Here is a 20,070-nt window from a genome sequence, read left to right as displayed (position 1 = left end):
GTGGTCAGATGAGACCAAAATAGAACTTTTTGGTATCAACTCCACTAGTCATGTTTGGAGGAAGAAGAAGGATGAGTACAACGCCAAAAACACGGTCCCACCTGTGAAGCATGGTGGGGGAAACATCATACTTTGGGGTGCTTTTCTGCAAAGGTGACAGGACGACTGCACTTTATTGAAGGGAAGATGGGTGGGGTCATGTATTGCGAGATTTTTGCCAACAACTTACTTCCCTCAAAAAGAGCATTGAAGATGGGTTGTCGCTGGGTCTTCCAGCATGACAATGACCCGAAACAAACAGCCAGGGCAACTAAGGAGTGGCTCTATAAGAAGCATTTCAAGGTCCTGGAGTTGCCTAGCCTGTCTCCAGACCTGAAACGAATAGAAAATCTTTGGAGAGAGTGGAAACTCAATATTGCCCAGCGACAGGACAGAAACCTAAAAGATCTGGAGAAGATCTGTATGGAGGAGTGGGCCAAAATCACTGCTGCAGTGTGTGAAAACCTGGTCAAGAACTACAGGAAACAAAGGTTTCTGTACCAAATATTAAGTTTGTTTTTTCTACTGTATCAAATAAAAATTTCATGCAATAAATTAATTACGGTATGTAAAATCATTCAATGTGATTTTCTGGATTTTTTCCCCCTAAGATTCTGTCTCTCACAATTGAAGTGTACCTGCGATAAAAATTATAGTCCTTTCAATTTTTGTAGGTGGAAAAACTTTCAAAATCAACAGTGTATCAAATACTTATTTTCCCCACTGTATCACTTTAACACCTTTGGATCCTATATCTAAAAATGTGAGGCAGTGTAATATTTTTTGGTTGCCAAATCAAACACCTAGATCATTAAAAGAATAAAAAATGAAATCAGAATCACACTAGACAGTGGCCTGATCTATGTCTGCAAAAAAATCAAATGGCAGTCACTAGAGGGAGCTTGGGAGATTACGGCGTACTATTTAGACATTGAACTCAATAGTGACACAGTATGCGGTAACCTCCGCTGCTTCACCTAGTGGCAGCTGAAGGCAAGCTAGAGGTATCATGTGAGCTTATAAGGCAAAAAATAAAAATAAAAAGCCAAATTGTATTTTTTAGCTGCACTGGTAATGATCTGGAGTTTTCAAATAAGGAAAAAAGAAAGGGATTCCTCTAAGAAACTGTTTAGGTCGCTAACCGTTATCCCACTCCTAACTAGAAAGCTGATTTCCAGTCTCCCTATCCCTCTCCTGGCCTTACATAGAAACCAATGAAAGGTCTCCTTTAATAAGGTCTCCTTTATATGCAGCTCGGATTCACTCAAGTGGATGGGGCTGAGTTGCATTACCAGACACAGCCTATGGACAAAGTGTGGCACTGTTTTTGGATGGACATAATAAAGACTTGTCTATTTCTCTACCAGGAACAGCACCTCTCCTGTTCATGAACTTAAAATAAAATCATTTTATTTTGTTTTAAGAAACCCTCCAGGAAAATATGAGGAAGGGTCTGATGGGCCGATCACGACACCGTCATGCACCAGCCATTAGGACTGCACTAGGCACTGCACTGTGGTTTGCTTTAAGAAATCTTGATTTTTATACAGATCTTTAATGGATTGTCAATGCCTTAATCAAAATAAGCCATAAAGCACAAGTGACAAAGAAAAAGAAGTTTACTACTGAGGAGTATTTGTAAGTTCAAAATATTGCTTGAAGGTGCAAAATTACCATTTCTATAACCGGCTAAATCAGGCTAGATTATCAGTATCAGTTGTGTGGAGGTCCAACATATGGCACCCAGATTGCTTAGCTGCCATCAACTCCAGCGGTGGTGGCCGGATCTGATTGTAGCAAGTGATCGATGGAGGTGTCGGGCAATGGAACCCAGTGGTCTGATATTGATGACGTATTCTCGGATCTGATTGTAGCAAGTGATCGATGGATCGATGGAGGTGTCGGGCAATGGAACCCAGTGGACTGATATTGATGACGTATTCTCGGATCTGATTGTAGCAAGTGATCGATGGAGGTGTCGGGCAATGGAACCCAGTGGTCTGATATTGATGACGTATTCTCGGATCTGATTGTAGCAAGTGATCGATGGAGGTGTTGGGCAATGGAACCCAGTGGTCTGATATTGATGACATGTTCTCGTATCTTATTTTAGCAAAGTGATCGATAGAGGTGTCGGGCAATGGACCCACCAGTCTGATATTGATGACGTATTTTATTTATATCATGAGGATAGGACACCAATATCAACCATGTGACGCTCAATACTAATAATCAAGCCTGTATGGATGACCCCATTTTATAAAAAAAAAATATCTAGAAAATCACATCTTTACACCATTTTATGGAAAGACCTGAAAATCTCATTTTAACCCATTATGCTGCAGCTAACGGTAAGAACATTTTTAATAGGTCCTATAAAAACATACCACAGTATACGGCCATGCCTATACAGTACTTTGCATCAAATCAACCCATAAATTCAATAGGTGCCTTTTTTTTATTTCATTTTTCATTCATGTTTGACTCCTCTGATCTGAAAATGAACCATCATATCCAAAATGGCAGACAGCAGACAATAATCCTATTTCACTGTACAGCTTAGGATTTATATTGAACATGTGTGCCGGGAGATACGGGATCCCCATCTAACAGGGGTGAAAATGTCCCTTTAGAAGTAGCAGTGATGCACATGGAGGAGCCGGGGCCCACATCTACAGTGAGTATCCTGTTGGAAGCAAAGTAATGAGAAATGTCAGGTGAAGTCCCAAGATCAATGAAATTTCAGGCACTGGGGACATAACATGAATAGCATTGATCCTTTTAAAGAACACCAGTCAGGAGCTGAATGTAATATATTGCACAGAAAGGCTCGAGAGGATAAGCAGGCGAGTCCGACATACCTACCTGACAAAAAATTCAATCAGCCTGTAGCGCGAGCTGCCTGAGCTCCTCTGCCGGCATTCAACAGGGAGACCGCTTCCAATTAAACTGTGCAAATTAATTTTTATCACTTTCAAATTAGTTTCTGGATTTGTGAAAGCTTGTTTTTCAGTGAAGGCTTTTGTTCCCGCTCTTCCTTCTGCTCTGTCATGGCATCATCTGCCGGCGATGTGTCGGCTGAGTTATTAGCTTTGTGCAATATCGCCATGCTCTTTCACAATTTCAGATTAAGGTTCTTTCCACTTTTATATTGGACATTAAATACATAGAAAATGTCTAGAACAATGGACGGATATTGGAAGTCATGGGTAACGGGTGCAGGTCGTAGGGGAGTCCAAATCCACCTAAACGGAACTCGGCCCGCATTAAAATTGGATGTAAAATTGCATTAATCTAAAAAAAAAAAAAGATTGAATTATTGCAGATTTTCTGCCAATAATCTGGAGATAAGTGTGTAATCTCATCGCCTGCACAGGGATAATGATAATAAAAGTCTGAGGATTAAATTATCCGCCCATCCAACACTCCCATATATATATATATTTTCTAGGTTTATACCCTCTGAAGAAGGTTACTGCATTTTGATCCGGTATTAATAGTTTCCAGCATATAATCTGTTGTGTGCCATGTCCAGTTTTCATATTACAGTCCTTATATTATACACCATAGATGGCTGAATGCTCATTTGGCCAATCGCTACCTCTTCCTACCCTCGCATCCTTACACATGCACACTCAGCTCAGGTAGTAGATGTATGTAGTAGATGTAATAATATTAGTAAATACCTCCAATTAGAAATGTAGTATAGTTCGTCTGATTTGCTACTTCACTTACATCATGTGCAGGGCATTGCAGAAGTTAGGTATCCAAGGCTACAACCACTCATAAAATGAGTTAGTAACCATGGATACCTAAGCTACTTCAATGTCCTGCACATGGGGTAAGTGCCATAGCAAATCAGAAGAACTATACTACATTTCTAATTGTTAATATTATTATTAAACATACTATACTGTATACGGAGATAGGATCTTGGAGATGGGAATACCCCTTTTAATGGAGAGACCGGAGTAAGTCATTGTCATATATTTCTAGCAGCAACTTATCTCCTGGAGAAACAAACTGATCCATGTCCAATCAGGAGCTCATACAAATTAGATGTCTTATTGAAGTAGCCTTCCTAGCATAACACAGTATGTTATGTATTAGAAAAGCAGTTTGTGCTCCAGAGCAGCTCTTCCTACTGCAATGAGAGATAGAGAGTTGTAAACATACATACGGGCAGTTATTTTGGCGGCAGTCCTTCCTTCACCTACTTCCATACTAACAAACACAGATCTGTCTCTACCTCCTCCTGTCTGATCTTATTTCCTTCCCTTTTCCTCTGTCAGCCTTGTGAATGTATTGACGTTCCAATGCTTTAAGTGCTCACGTGAATTAGTCCACAAGATAAATGCGCTCCTGCACTGAGGTACAAACCATCCCCCCGATAGGCCACGTGCAGAACCTCCTTGGAATCCGGCACGGTTTATGAAGTAGGACATCATACAGTCACTTTCTCTTGTATATCAACTTATGACATTGTATCTTCATGAAACGTTAAACTCTAAGAATTACACAGTGTCTAACCATCATGATTTACTGCAACAATAACAGTGAAGCCGACCATGGAGGATATAGCCACAATTCATTTTTTCCCCAAAATTGAATAGTGCGCTTTTCTTTTGGTATAACATATGCATCTACTATGTATATACATAGTACATTTTCCACCATAATTTGCAAAATAAATCTTGCCAAATCAGACAAGGTGATATTCTGTATTTGTTTTCTCATTTTGACTCTCATAGTTGTGGTCTACCTATGACGCCAATTACAGGCATCTCTCATCTTTTTAAGTAGGAGAACTTGCACAATTGGTGGCTGACTAAATACTTTTTTTCTCCACTGTACTTTAACAAATGTGCGCATCTTCAGGTTTTTTTTTTTCCTAAATGCATGTTTTTTTTAAAGTTAAAAATCATTTTTGCAATTTGTTTTAATTGAAAATGTTACACTGTTTGCAATCTATAGCCTTTATGTTGCTGGCTGCAGAATGAGTTATCTAAGAATCGGTCAGTGAGCTCATTCTGATAGGAGCTTGTCATTCTTTTACTTGTTCCATTTCTGCACTCTTTTCAGCAGATTGATGATCACAGACTACAACAAAGTTAAACTGAACTTTGTGGTCAAATATCAGCTGAAAGGTGCTCAGAAACAGACAGGTAAAAGAATTACAAACTATCCCATAGCTTACAGATAGAGACTCAGTTAGCTAATTCAGCAAATAAAAAACATTAGATTGGTGTGCACCACATCGCTCTATGCATTGTCTATGGGAGTGACCGTAATGGCCGAGCACTGCGCTGAGCTTGGCCATCTTCTTATGTTCAGTGGCTAAAATGCTGAATGGAGCAGGGTGAATGCCCAACCGGCCACTCCATCCAGCAATGAGCGGGGGACACAAGTCTCCAGATTTGGTGACTGATGGAGGTTGAGTGTCATCCCCGATCTAACAATTATCACCTTAGAGGTGGTTGGGGGATGGTTATTGTGAAGACTGGAAGCCCACCATAAATATTCGAGTGATACAGTCTGCAGCATATAACAGGCAATCAGCTTTATAATATGGACACATAGTGCACAGTGTACATAGCCATATTCACGTGAAGGGCAGATCCGCTGAGGGGAGGCAGTTGTAGTCTGCACGACTCAGAGATTAACTCGGGATTTACAAGTGGTGAATGGCTATTCTATGTACTAGCGGAAGGCTGGAGACCTCTCTCCCCTGGAGATCCATACAGGATGACTTATGTTGACTTAAATGTCAATGTGCATTGATCGCAGCATTACTTATAGAGACAAGCGAAAGTTCAATATTCTGTTACAAAACAATTTATCTCCGTAGACTGTTACCACAATCTCAATGTGTCAGTCTCCACAAAAAGTAATTGTTGTAGGGACAATCCAACAATCGTTACGGCCGCAGAATCATTACGGTAAATGGAAAACCTAATAGTGCTATGAATGTAGGCCATAATAAGCCTCATACAATAAACCAAAGGAGCTTCACGAGCAGAATAGAAATGCAGATTACAAAAATGTAATGTATGCAATATAACGGCGGTGGCGAACCTGGGGCACGCACACCATCGCCGTTATGCCTCATCAGTGGACCGGGTCGGTGGGTGAGAAGCCAGCCGATGTCAGCCCATACTTCGGCTGGATCTGCGTCCTCGGACACACATCCAACTGAAGTGTATTGCAGTGCACAAACTTGCCGGGTCCGTGCGCCACAATACACACTGCTGGCTAATCAGAGGCCAGCAGCTAACGTCCGCATACACGCAATTGGGCGCATGGCAGTGATGCCATATGCCCCCTGTTGCTTAAGACGCTGAAATCAACTGCCGGTTTCAGAAGAAGATGCAGCGCGCCGGGGGAGAGGAAGGAAGATGAGTAGAAGTGTTGATTTTTTTCTATGTATTGAACAGCAGCGCCTGTAGAATGTGGGTGCATATACCAGGATGGGGGCACATATACAATGATGGGGGACATATACCAGCATAGAGGCGCATATACAATGATGGGGGACGTATACCAGCATGGGGGTGCATATACAATGATGAGGACATATACAATGGTAGGGGACATATACCAGGATGTGGGCGCACATACAATGATGGGGGACATATACCAAGATGGGGGCATATATACCAAGATGAAGGGCATATACAAGGAAGGGAGAGCATATACCAGGATTGGGGATATATACCAGGATGGGGGCATATACCAGGATGAGGGCATATACAAGGATGGGGGAGCATATACCAGGATGAAGGGCATATACAAGAATGGGGGGGAGCATATACCAGGATGGGGGACATATACCAGGACGGGGGCATATATAAGGATGGGGCCGCATATACCAGGATGAAAGGAATATACCAAAATGGGAAAGCATATATAAGGATGGGGCATATACATGGATAGGGGGGGAGCATATGCATGGATGTGGGGCATATATATGAATTGGGGGAACATATACATGGATGGGCGTCATATATATAGATTGGGAAAGTGTATATACGGATGGTGGCATATACATGGATGGGAGGCATATACATGGATTGGGGGAGCATATACCAATATGAAGGTGAGCATATATCAGGATGGGTGGGGGTGCATATCCCAGGATGTGGGTACACATACCAGGATGGGGTGCACATACAATGACAGGGGACATATTCCAGGATGGGAGCAGATATACAATGATGGGCACATATACAAAAATGGAGGCATATATACAATGATGGAGGACATATACCAGGATGGAGGCGCATATACAATGATGGGGGATATATACCAGGATGGGGGCACATATAAACGGATGAGGGTGGATGTACCAGGATGAAGGTGCATATACCAGGATGCTGTGAGCATATACTAGGATAAGAAGCATATTCTATCTGCAGTCTGGTACTCCTGTCTGTGGCTGCTCTCTGCTGCCTTGCGTGCACACTGCATGATTTGTTATTCTAAATTAAAACCTCAGTATTCACGTTAAATTACCGTGTTGGGCAGAGGCGACAGAGCTATGAGAGGAAGAGAGCTGATAGAAGGAAGTGTAATATGACACAGATAAACTCAGCTGTGCTGCTCCTTCCCCCCAAAGACACCTTATTTGAGAGATTTGAGACATATGTACTGTAATCTCTCAGCATCTAATCATGCAGGAGGTTAGACCAGGAGATAAAAGCTGTATCATTGCATCTCACACTGAGAAACATGATTTTTTTTTTCTGTTGCTTGCATATGATTGGGCAACACACACAGGGAGAAGTATTAAACGCCCCAGTGAAAAATATCTGATAACACCCACTTGGCTTAACAAAAGTTAACTCATTAGGTGGCAAATACTTTTCTAATATCTCAGCAACGGAGGCAAAATAAAAAAAGGCGTTTTATACCACTTTGCAGCCGCAATTACATTGTGTGTTCAGATCAATGTGAAAAATGTATAAAATGTACTCTTTAAATACAGACTAATCGATCTACTATAACGACATCACAAAAAATAATGCTAAACCTCACATTCGAGCGCCATGTTATTTTGCAGGTTTCCCTCGTTCTGTGCTACATTAAACCGCTATAGGCATGATGCTGATTTTTTAAGATAAAAGATGGATTGTAAAAATCTGAAATTATGGGTCTATTTAAGTGACCATATAATAATTTGAGAGCACAAGAATCTTGTTAAAATCAGAAGATGCCATCTACAGCAGACGGGGAAGCTTCCCCTACCTGATCAATACCACGATTGTGAATTCTGTTCTCTGTTTACTAAATGACCAAAAGGAAGCACTATTACAATTATTTTTTTCTTTTAAAATTGCAGAATAGCTTAGTTACTCACCGATAACGGTGTTTCTCGGAACCCATGACAGCACCACGGAGAGGGGGTCCGCCCATCAAGGACAGGAACCTACAGACAAAAGAGCGGCACCTCTCCTCCGCCCCCAGTTGGTTACAGAGCATCAGAGGGTCTCCCGGTTAGTTAACAACAAAAGTATATACATAACATTATAATTTGTATACTTATAGAGAAGCCTCGTGTCTAAGAACACACTCTACACACATTAAATCGTGCTCACCGCACACGTTTAAAGGGGGGGAATTAAGCGGGTGCTGTCATGGGTTCCGAGAAACACCGTTATCGGTGAGTAACTAAGCTATTCTCCCTCACCCATGACAGCACCACGGAGAGAATTTCAGAGATTGATAGCTTAGGGAGGGACCACCGCCTGAAGGACCCTTCTCCCGAAGGTCAGGTCAGACGCAGAGGCTAGATCTAGGCGAAAGTGTTTGAAAAAGGTAGAAGGTGTTGACCAGGTGGCCGCCTTACAGATCTGCTCTATTGATACCTCTGATCTTTCTGCCCATGAGGTCGCCATTGCTCTCGTAGAGTGGGCTTTTAGACCCTCCGGGATGGTATTCCCACTGCATGAGTATGCCAGGGCAATCGCATCCCTTATCCATCTTGCCAGGGTACTTTTGGACGCCCCGAGCCCCTTCCGAGGTCCCTGGAAACACACAAAGAGAGATCCTTCCTTCCTACATCCCTTGGTGGCCTCTAGGTAGTGCACTAAGCACCTCTTCACATCTAATGTGTGAAATTTCTCCTCTCCTCTATTCGTAGGGTTTGGGCAGAAGGAAGGAAGGACTACCTCCTGTGATCTATGGAAGTGTGTTGCTACCTTAGGCAAATATGCAGGGTCAGGTTTCAATATAATTCTATCCTCCATAATTTTAATGAATGGGGGTATTGCCGATAAGGCTTGAATGTCACTCACTCTGCGAGCAGATGTTAGGGCCACTAGCAGTATCGTTTTTAATGATAGGGTCTTTAGTGGATATGACTGGATAGGCTCGAATGGGGGTCCTGTTAGGGCTGACAACACTAAGTTCAGATCCCATGATGGTACTTTCTGGGTAGTTATTGGTCTAGACCTGGCTGCGGCCCTCATAAACCGTGATACCCAAGGGTCGCTCGCCACCTCCTGATTATAGAGGGCGCCTAGGGCCGCTACCTGTACCCTCAGTGTGTTAGTCGCTAGTCCCTGTTCTAACCCCCTTTGGAGGAATTCCAGGATTTTATCCATTTGTATTCCATCCTGAACCTTTGCCCCCGAACTGGATAGGAATTTCCTCCAGGTTCTACCATAGGCTCTGGTTGTAATTGGTTTTCTACTTTTTTGCAACGTGGAAATTAGATTTTCTGAAAATCCTTTCCCCCTCAGCAGTGACCTTTCAAATTCCATGCTGTTAAATGGAGGTTCACTGCTTGGGGGTGTAGCACAGGACCCTGCGATAGAAGGTCGGGGAGATCTGGTAGAACCCAGGGGTCGGTTACTGACATTATTCTGAGCCATGAAAACCATGTTCTTTTTGGCCAGAAAGGGGCTATAAGTATTACCCGAGCCCCCTCTTCCCTGACTTTCCTTATCACCGCAGGGAGGAGAATGGTCGGTGGGAAGGCATTCAGTAGTTCCCGTGTCCATGGGAGCATAAATGCGTCCAGGGTCCGAGGATTCCCTTTGGGATTCCTGTTCTTGGTTTTTTCTCTCTTCTTTCCCTGATAAGGGAAAGAAGTCTATTACAATGGGGAACATTCACGAAGATCCACTTACCCTCCATGGGCGGTTGCAGGTACCGGTTCTGGAAGTGGATCCAAATCCCTCACTGGGCTATCCACGGCAGGTGACTTGCTCCTTGCAGTTGATTGCTGCGTGGAGTGACTACTGGACCGGCTCTCCCGTCCGTCTTTATCCTTTTGGCGGTGCTGGTGATGCTGCCTATGTTGCTGCTGCTGCTGCTTAGGCTGCTGTAGCTCCTCATGCTGGTCGCTATCCATCACGCCTGAACGCTTCCAGCCCTGAGGCTGCTTCAGCGTTCCAAATTTGAATAGGCCGCCCTGGCGTCACCTGTTTTCCCGGCCTGCACCGCTGCCTCCCCCCGGGGAGTGCGCACTGCACATGCGCCGACCACGGGGACCCGGAAGTTCCTCCTTCTATTTCCGGGGCAGCGCCATCTTGGTACACCTCTGTACCCGGCGCTGCCCCTATACCGGCGTCCCCCGGCCCCTACTCCTCCCGGAGCGGTGGCCCGGTCCTCCCCGCCCGCTCACCCTGGACAGCCCCTCAGCTGCAGCGGTGGCGGCTTCGGCAACCGACCCCGCCGCGACAGGGGCCTCCCCGCTGTCTGACCGCGGACGGGACGGTCCCGGATCTTCACCCCGGTAAGTGCTGCGCTCCTGCTGCCGTGGTTCACCCGTCAAGGACAGGAACCCAACTGGGGGCGGAGGAGAGGTGCCGCTCTTTTGTCTGTAGGTTCCTGTCCTTGATGGGCGGACCCCCTCTCTCCGTGGTGCTGTCATGGGTGAGGGAGAAAATGCTATATCCTTGTACCTTTGCAGAGGGCGCAGATAACTAAAGGTGCCCACATACCTTCAAAGGCTGTCGGCCGAACACACTTTAGTTCTACTTGAGGCGGACACTCAGACATAGTAGACTGCATCTGGGTGTCCGCCACCAGTAGGTGTATATGCTTGAAAATTATGCACGACAGAGCGCATGTTCGCTCTGTCAGCACCATTATAATCTATGGTCCCGTTGGGTCATACGTCTGCATCCCGCTTCTTGGGGGGTTTGGATGTAAGCCCCGGAGGGGCCACTGAACAGGTACCAAAACGCAATGTGGAAGCACTCTAAATAGTGCTTTACAGGAAACTTTACCAATGAGTTCTCGAGAATACCACCAAGGAGAGGAAGCTACCCTACAAGTCAACGTCCGACCCCTCTAGGAGTCTTGCAACATGACCAGTGATAAAAGCCAAGCCAGAAACTAATTACTGACAGCTGTTTCAGGGTGCTTGCTCCTCATTAGGCCTCTTTCACACTTCAGTTTTTTGCATCAGTCAAAATCCGCCAAAACGGATGCCGGATCCGTTTTAGTACTGATGACAACGGATGCCACCTGTCCGTTTTTTTGACGGATCCCGACAAATGAAGAATTTTAAAGGAATCGCAGCCTGGAAAAGGAGAGAAAGAGAGAGAGAAGGAGAGAAAAAGAGAGAAAGAGAAAGAGAGAAAGAGAAAGAGAGAGAGAGAAAGAGAGAGAGAGAGAATTTTTTTTTTTTGTCCGGCACCCAGAAAGAATTTCGGGTTAAATGAGTGTCTGGAGGATCCGCCAGAGGAAAAAACGTTGCAAGCTCCGTTTTGAAATCTTTGAGGATGGTGACGGACAGCAACTTTTGGCGGATCCTCAAAAAGAACGAATGCAACGGACAGCAATCCGTCATTAATGGAAGTCAATGGGGAAAAAAAACGGATCCTCAAAAGAAAATTGAGGATCCGTTTTTTTCAAAACCTGGCGGATTGTGACTGATTGTAAAAAACTGAAGTGTGAAAGAGGCCTTAGTGTAAAGAGTCTGACTGGCTGAGTATGACGCCGTTGAAGCAATGTAAGAGGAAGTATTGGTTCTCCTTAACCCCTTGCTTCCGCAGCCAATTTCCATGATTTCAGTTTGCATTTTCTTCTCCCCTTTTTCCAAGAGCCATAACTTTTTTTTTTAATTTTTCATTGAAGAATTGTAAGACCAAAAATAAATTAAACTGGGGAAAAAAATGCAATTCCGCCAATAGTATATTTTCTTTTCTTACAGTATTCATTTTATGGTGAAAATGGACCTAGAAATAGGATTCTCCAGGTCAGTATAATTATGGCGATACCAAACTATCAAAGATTTTGTATTTTAATTAGGCTTTAAAAAATGTCTGTTTGTAAAGAAAAAAAATTGAAGCCACTGAATGGAGTTTGGGGCTAGGCCAATTTCAAAGATCTGTAAAGTTTTTATTTTTCCGTTGATTGAGCTGTCCGAGGGCTTGTTTTTTTGTTGAAGGTTTCTTTGATGCAATACAAAGTGATAAAAACATTGTATTTTTTTATGGAGGCATGGTGACCAAAACCACCATGGTTACTTACCGGTAGCCGGTTTTTCCGGAACCCATGACAGCACCACATGAGGGATCCGCCGCGCTAGGACGGGAACCTACTGAGACATAAGGGGCGGCACCTCTCCCCGTTTCAGTTGGGTTACAGACCATTGAGAGGACTTCCCGGTTAGTACATGTCAATCCAACACCACATCACACAAAAGCACCCTACTAACGTGCACACCCATATGGTGAAAAAGGGGGGGGGATATACGGGTGCTGTCATAGGTTCCGGAAAAACCAGCTACCGGTAAGTAACCATGGTGGTTTTCCCTTCACCCATGACAGCACCACGAGAGATTTTTGGAGACTTCGAAACACCTTAGGGAGGGACCACCACTTGCAGCACCCTTCTACCAAAGGTTAAGTCAGCAGAGGAGGATAGATTTAATCTATAGTGCTTAAAAAAGGCTGAAGGTGAGGCCCAGGTAGCGTCCTTACAAATTTGTTCAATTGATACCTCTGCCTTTTCAGCCCAGGAGGTCGCCACGGCTCTGGTGGAATGAGCCTTGATGCCGTCGTCAGGAATCGGGATACCACTAGCTGTGTAGGCTACACTAATGGCCTCCCTAATCCATCTAGCAATAGTCCCTTTTCAAACCCCGTAGCCTTTCCTGGCACCCTGAAAAGCTACGAATAGGGACTGGGACCTCCTCCACTGGCTAGTGACAGATATGTATTCTAAGAGAGCCCTCTTAACATCCAAACTATGGAATTTTTCCTCCCCCAAATTTTTCGCATTTTTGCAGAAGGATGGGAGGACAATCTCCTGACCCCGATGGAAATCTGACGCTACCTTAGGGAGATAAGCGGGGTCTGTTCTTAACACTAGCCTATCCTGAAAAACTTGCGTATAGGGTGGATTTATTGAGAGGGCCTGCAAGTCGCTTATTCTGCGGGCCACTAAAATGATCGTCTTTAGGGTCAGAAACTTCAGGGGTAGCTGGTGTAACGGCTCATATGGTTCCTTTGTAAGGGCTTCTAGCACTAGGTTTAAAACCCAGGAGGCTATTCTGGGTATTGGGATAGGCCTAGCTCTATGGCAGGATTTAATGAATCTGGCTACCCACCTATTTGATGCCAATTTGCAGTTGTAGAGTGCCCCCAGTGCAGATACCTGAACCTTAAGTGTGTTCACTGCTAATCTCATCTGCAGCCCCGATTGTAAGAATTCCAGGATGGCACTAATCGGGGGTTCTTTTAATAACGGCTTACCTAGGAACTGTAGGAACTTATTCCATGTTCTGCCGCAGATGTTAGTCGTCACTGGTTTCCTGCTCTTTAGCAGAGTGGCCACCAGCCCGGGGGAGAACCCTCTCATTAAAAGCGACCTTTCAAATTCCACGCCGTCAGATGGAATCCTTTGACCTGAGCCTGGAATACTGGCCCTTGCGCTAGTAGGTCCGGGATCTCTGGCAGAACCCATGGATCGGAGAGGGACATTCTTTGTAGTAGAGAGAACCAGGGCCTTTTCGGCCAAAATGGGGCTATTAGAATCACCCTGGCTTGATCGCTTCTGATCTTCCTGACAACTGTTGGGATCAGAGCCACTGGGGGGGAACGAATAAGCTAGCCTGAAGTTCCACTGGATGTGCAATGAGTCCACTGCCCATGGCTCTTCTCTTGGGTTCAAAGAGCAAAACCTTTCTGTTTGCCTGTTGTACTTGTTGGCAAAGAGGTCTATTACTGGTTTCCCCCAAAGCTGCATTATTTTTTGAAAGATGGAACGATTTAGTGTCCATTCTCCTTGCCTCAGGGTATTGCGACTCAGAAAATCTGCATCTATGTTTTCTGCCCCTTTTATGTGTAAGGTTGTCAAGGAGTGTAGGTGTTCCTCTGCTCTGCTCAGAATGTCGCTCGCCGCTTTCATTAGGGAGTGTGATCTTGTCCCCCCTTGGTGGTTGATATATGCCACTGTTACTCTGTTGTCCGACATGATGCGTACGTTGTGACCCTGGAGTAATGGAATGAAGTGACTTAGGGCCTTGTTCACTGCCCACAGTTCTCTTAGGTTGGAAGATGCTTCCCTTTCTTGAGCTGTCCAGGAGCCCTGGCCTATTAGGCCCCTTAGGTGTGGCCCCCACCCCAAGGAGCTTGTATCTGTTAAAATCACATCTGTTGTCTGTCTGTCCCAAGGTATTCCTGAGGTCAGATTTGTACCGTTCAGCCACCAGTTGAGAGAATCTCTGTTTTTTACGGAAAGTTCCAGCTTCCCTTCTAAACACCCTCTTAGCATTCTTTGCGCTGATAATATATCCTCCTGGAGTTGACGGGTGTGAAACTGAGCCCAGCTTACCGCCGGAATACAGGATGTTAGGGTACCTAGTAGGGACATTGCCCTTCTCAATGTCATACATGGTTGGTTCCGGGCCGCCAAGACCAGATTTTGTACCTTCTCTATTTTGGAATCCGGGAGCCTTTCTGAATCCAGTATGAAACCCAGGAAGGTCTGTTTTTTTAGGGGTTGTAATTTGGATTTTTTGAAATTGATAATCCACCCTAATTCTTGCAAGGTGTCGGTCACCCAGCTCAACTGCGCCGTGCAGTGGTCCTCTGAGCTGCCCACTATAAGAAAATGGTCCAGGTATGGTATTATAACTGTGTCGTGAATTCTGAGAAAGGCTGTCACCTCGGCTATGACCTTGGTGAAAACTCTTGGGGCTGTGGATATTCCGAATGGAAGAGCTAGGAACTGGAAATGCCTCAGTCTTCCTTGGATATAAAGTGCTACCCTTAGGTATTTTTGGTAATCTGGATGGATAGGGATGTGATAATATGCATCCTTTAAGTTGACTACGGCCATAAAGCAATCTTGATGTAGTAGCTTCACGGCCATGGCCACCGACTCCATCTTGAAGGTCTGGTTTCTTATCCATCGATTGAGCCCTCTGAGATTTATAATTGTCCTGAATGACCGATCCGGTTTTTTTATGCGAAAAAGGGGTGAATAGAACCCCCTTCCTTTATGCGTGTGTGGGACCTCGTAAAGTACCTGCTTGTCTATCAGGGTCAGGATCTTCGCTTCTAGGGCCAACTGTTCTTCGATTACCTTCCTGATGGGTGTAATGACAACCACGGGTTTTGGCTGGCGAATAAAGGGGATTTTCAGGCCATCTTTTAGGATGCCCAGGATCCAGGTATTGGAGCAGATCTTTTCCCAGACCTGGAAAAAGAGTGCCAATCTCCCCCCCACTGGAATACTGGCGTCATTGTGGCGATTTCTTTGAGGTGGAGGTACCCCCACCAAACATAAATCCCGACTCTTTTTTCCTTTTATCCTCCCATCTTCTCCTGTCAGCGGGAGGCCGCCCCCTATTGAATCTTCCCCTCCGAAAGGGCTGTCTTCTCTGTTCCGTCGGGAACCTGGGGAAGCCTTTTTTTCTTATCCCCTGCTTTCTCCAGGATATCGTCTAAGTTCTTGCCGAATAAGAACCGACCATCGCAGGGGAGAGAGCACAATTTCGCTTTAGACTGTAGGTCACCCGGGCAGCCCTTAAGCCATAATGCTCGCCTAGCAGTGTTTGATAGTCCCGCTGCCCTAGAAGTCAACCTCAGAGTCTGCCGAGGTATCTGCCAAAAAAGCCGCTGCCCCGTGCAAGAGATACATATCTGCTAAAATCTTCTCTCTTGGGACTTTTGATGCCAGCTTCTCTTCCAACTGCTGCAGCCAGATCATGAGGGAGCGTGCCGTGCAGGTGCCCGCTATCGCCGGCTTTAGTTCTCCTGCTGTCGCTTCCCACGCGTGCCTCAAATATGAGTCCGCCTTTTTGTCCAGCGGGTCTCTAAGAACCCCTGAGTCCTCCAAGGGCAAGGCCGACCTTTTGGAAGATCTGGAAACTGCTGCATCTATTTTTGGGACTTTATCCCATCTCTCCGCATCCTTGTGCTCAAAGGGATATCGTCTCTTAGAGGTGGATGGAAGGGCCCCCGATTTTTCGGGTTTCTTCCACTCTCTCAATAAGCGCCTGGATTTTCTCATTCACTGGGAAGGTCCGCTTTTTCCTCTCTTGAAGCCCCCCAAACATGACATCCTCTAGGGTTTTAGCCGCCCTTTCTTCCTGTAGGCCCATTGTGGTTCTAATGGCCTTTATGAGGGGATCCGTGTCTTCTACAGGGAAACATGGCTTACTCCCCGTGTCACTGTCCGAGGAGTCTGAGGAGGATGATTGTTCCGCCTGAGATGAGGCTGATGCGGACTCTGAGGGAGAACTAGGGAGATTCTTCCTACTTTTCTTCCCTTTTTTCAATAGGGACTTAATTGAACCCTCCATTTCTGACCTGAGGGCGGATATCAAATTGGCTGCGAAACTAGGCACTTCCTCCGCCATGGTTCGTTGAATGCAAGAGGCACAGAGATCTTTCTGCCAATCTCTTGCTAGGGGATTTTTACATATAACACATTCCCTATTGTTCTTCTTGCTTCCTGCTTTTCTGGGCCTTTCCCACGGGGTAGAGCATACAACAGAAAATCCCTTTTAACATAATGCTAACATTCACGAAGATCACTCACCACCCGTAATCAAGGGTACCGGACTCAGAGGCGCGTCGGAGCACGTGACCTGTGCTCTTTGGACCTTGAGGAGTCCCCCGACCTGCGGCTGGGGCGACTACTGCTTGAATGGCTTCCATGTTTTCTGCCAGAGGGCTGTGAGGGAGGCAGGGACACTGAGCGCTCCTGCTCTGACTCCATCTTGCACCGCTCGTTCTGCCGCTGTTTCCTCTTTTTGAATTACACGCCTCCGTCCTGGTGAGCGTCTCCCTCCCCCTCCCCCCTGCAACCCGGCCGGCGTCGCCTCAGGCGCCATTACACCGTCGCCTTCTTGCTGACGTCAGCTGGCGCACACAGAATCCTCAGCGCCGCTGACGTCAGCGGCCGGAAGAAGCCAATGTCTCTCCCCTGCCACTGGGATCGAGATGCGGTGTGCGCGAGGGGAGGGCGGCGCGGGCTCCCCGGAGCCACCGGGATCCCATCCGCGCCCGCACGAACCCGGAGTCCAGAGGAACCCCGGGGACTGCGCTTCTAGGATGGGCCTGGGTCCTCTTTTTTTTTTTTTCTTCTTCTTTCTTCGCCACGACAGGCACCGCCACAGGTGGATTCCTTTCCAGGACAGGAACCCAACTGAAGCGGGGGAGAGGGGCAGCCCCTTATGTCTCAGTAGGTTCCTGTCCTGGCGGGGCGGATCCCTCATGTGGTGCTGTCATGGGTGAAGGGAAAAAACACAATTATGAAGTTTAAATTTTTTTTACTCCCTATCGTATGGGTTAATTTTATATTTTGATACACCAGACTTTTATGGATGTGGTGATATCAAATATGCTTTTTTATAATACTAATGGGTGAAAAAGAGGCAGCAATTCAAACTTTGATCATATATTCTTACTTTATTCTTTAAGTCCCCTTAGGGGACCTGAACCTGCAATCATCTGATCACAGTGTTGCAATGTATAGTGAAAATAGCAGTCACCTATGTATGAAGCTCAGTCTGCAGCTGAGCATCACAGGGGATCCAAGATTGAAACAGATAGGCCCTTCAGAAGACCCTGGCTGCCATGGAAAACCATCGGGAACCCACACACTTGTCATATGGGGCCAATAGAAATCAGTGCAATGTCCTCGGCTCCAAATAAAAGCACTTACCAAGCTTTCATCACTTCAGCTCCATTCCTCGCCCAGCGCTGCCTTCTGCTTCATGAACAGCTCCTATGCTTGATGTCACACAGCAATGGAGCTGTTATACAAGCCGGAGAAGGCAGTGTTGGGCGGGGAATAGATCGGGGGAGAAAAGAAGCTTGGGAAGTACTTCCATGTGCCATAAGCACTTTGACATTGTTTGCATATCAACTTAAATGCCGATATCTCTGTGACAGTGTAAGGACTATGGGTCCCGTTCCACATAGCGATGCACCAGCGATCCCGACAACGATACGACCTGGTAAGGATCGCTGGTGCGTTGTCACACATCAGCTATTCTGAACGTTTCCAGCCTGCATCCTGAGTTCTGCGTTGCCAACGAGGTCGCTCGTCGGCGTCAAACACAGCGAAGCATGCTGGCCAGCAGAACACTGACAATGAAAAAATGGCCCAGGACATTCGAGCACGATCAGCGATATCCAGCGGGGGGGCCGGTCGCTGCTATGTGTCACATATAGCGAGATCGCTGTTGCATCACAAAATCGGTGACACATCAGTGATCTCGCTATGTCAGACGGGCCTTAACTAGCAGGAGATATGGTTGGACTTGTCTTTGCCAGAGCTATAGGTGCATATAAATAGTTTGGAGGATGCAATTCTTTGGAAAAATTCTCTTTACGGAAAATCAATAGTTCTCCCATGTTGGATAAACCAGTCGCAATGCCGTAATACAAGCCCTTTACTGGATGCCTCTCCTGTGTGGAGGACAAGCGGTCCACATGAGGTATAAAACATATGATGGCCTTTCTTTATCAATAAAATATTAGATGTAAATCTCCGGCTGGCATTCCTATATACATTGTTATGCTGATTTCTACTTTAAAGAATCACTCAAGAACAATGATTTATGCTCCGCCATTTATATGTGCATTTTAAGCGATCCACGGTGAGGATGTTATGAACATACAACATACTTAAAACACCTGTCACTTGCTAATTGGATGCACACGAGCTAAAACAGATAATTAGTTGTCTTAGATGTCATGAAACGAAAAAGAAAAACCTGGAAAAACATCACAAGTCAGGCGCCTAGCCTAGTTAATTATAATAACCTAACAGCTTTTCATGGCTGCACCGTCTACATTGAATCTCCTCCATGCACCTCTAGATGACAGGATTGTACCCCAATCCTTCGCCGAGTGGATCAGCAGCAGCTTTTATCCTCAGACTCATCCTAATGATGTTAACTAATTGGATTTAACCTACATTGTGAAAACGGCTTTCCTTTATTTTCAGCTAACAAGGCCTAATTTGCTGGTTAATAAAGATGAGGTGCAGGCTGCGTGGAGTTTCATATATGACCAACGATTAAAAAAGATACTACAGTTCACTAGCTTGTCTGCTATTTTAAAGGGGTAGTCCATATTGGAAAACTATTTTCCTGTGAGAAACATCCCCGTTTGTCACAGGTCATCCTTCCATGGGACCTGCAACAATCAGGTATAATCTCTGAAATACAGCAACCAGTATTCAAACTCCCGGCAGCTCCCCCACAGGAGAAGTTAGGAATTACACTGAGTCCTCCAAAGTGAGAGAAAGTGCTTTGCAGTTGCCCTCTGCTTTAGATACTAAAGTCCTTAACAGGGGACCTCCCCTCTTTTCACAGAATTCTCTAATGGGGTATTTTACAAAGCAACAACCCCCGAGTTACTATTCGTATACATTAGTTTAGCCATAAATAAAAATTTGCACCCAAATGACTGCTTGGTCATATCTAAAAACATCCATAAATTGTTAGGGGACCGGAAAATGGAAAAATGGTGATTATTTTGTATAATTGGCCAGTATTGCAGTTCTTCATAACGGACCCTCCATATAAAAAGAATAGAAAGCAATCAATATGAT

At 45.4% G+C, this 20,070-nt stretch overlaps 1 protein-coding gene across 6 annotated transcripts in view; it reads right to left on the bottom strand.

Annotated features, from left to right (window-relative positions):
* The window catches only part of NBEA (neurobeachin), a 915,436-nt gene that overhangs the window by 23,475 nt on the left and 871,891 nt on the right, over positions 1–20,070 (bottom strand). The window lies entirely within an intron of this gene.

Source organism: Dendrobates tinctorius, unplaced genomic scaffold, assembly GCF_039654945.1.
Source record: "Dendrobates tinctorius isolate UK_male_01 unplaced genomic scaffold, ASM3965494v1 ptg000075l, whole genome shotgun sequence".
NCBI classification, from domain to species: domain Eukaryota; kingdom Metazoa; phylum Chordata; class Amphibia; order Anura; family Dendrobatidae; genus Dendrobates; species Dendrobates tinctorius.
Note: the sequence above shows the minus strand (reverse complement) of the source record. Positions and strands in the feature narration are given on the sequence as shown.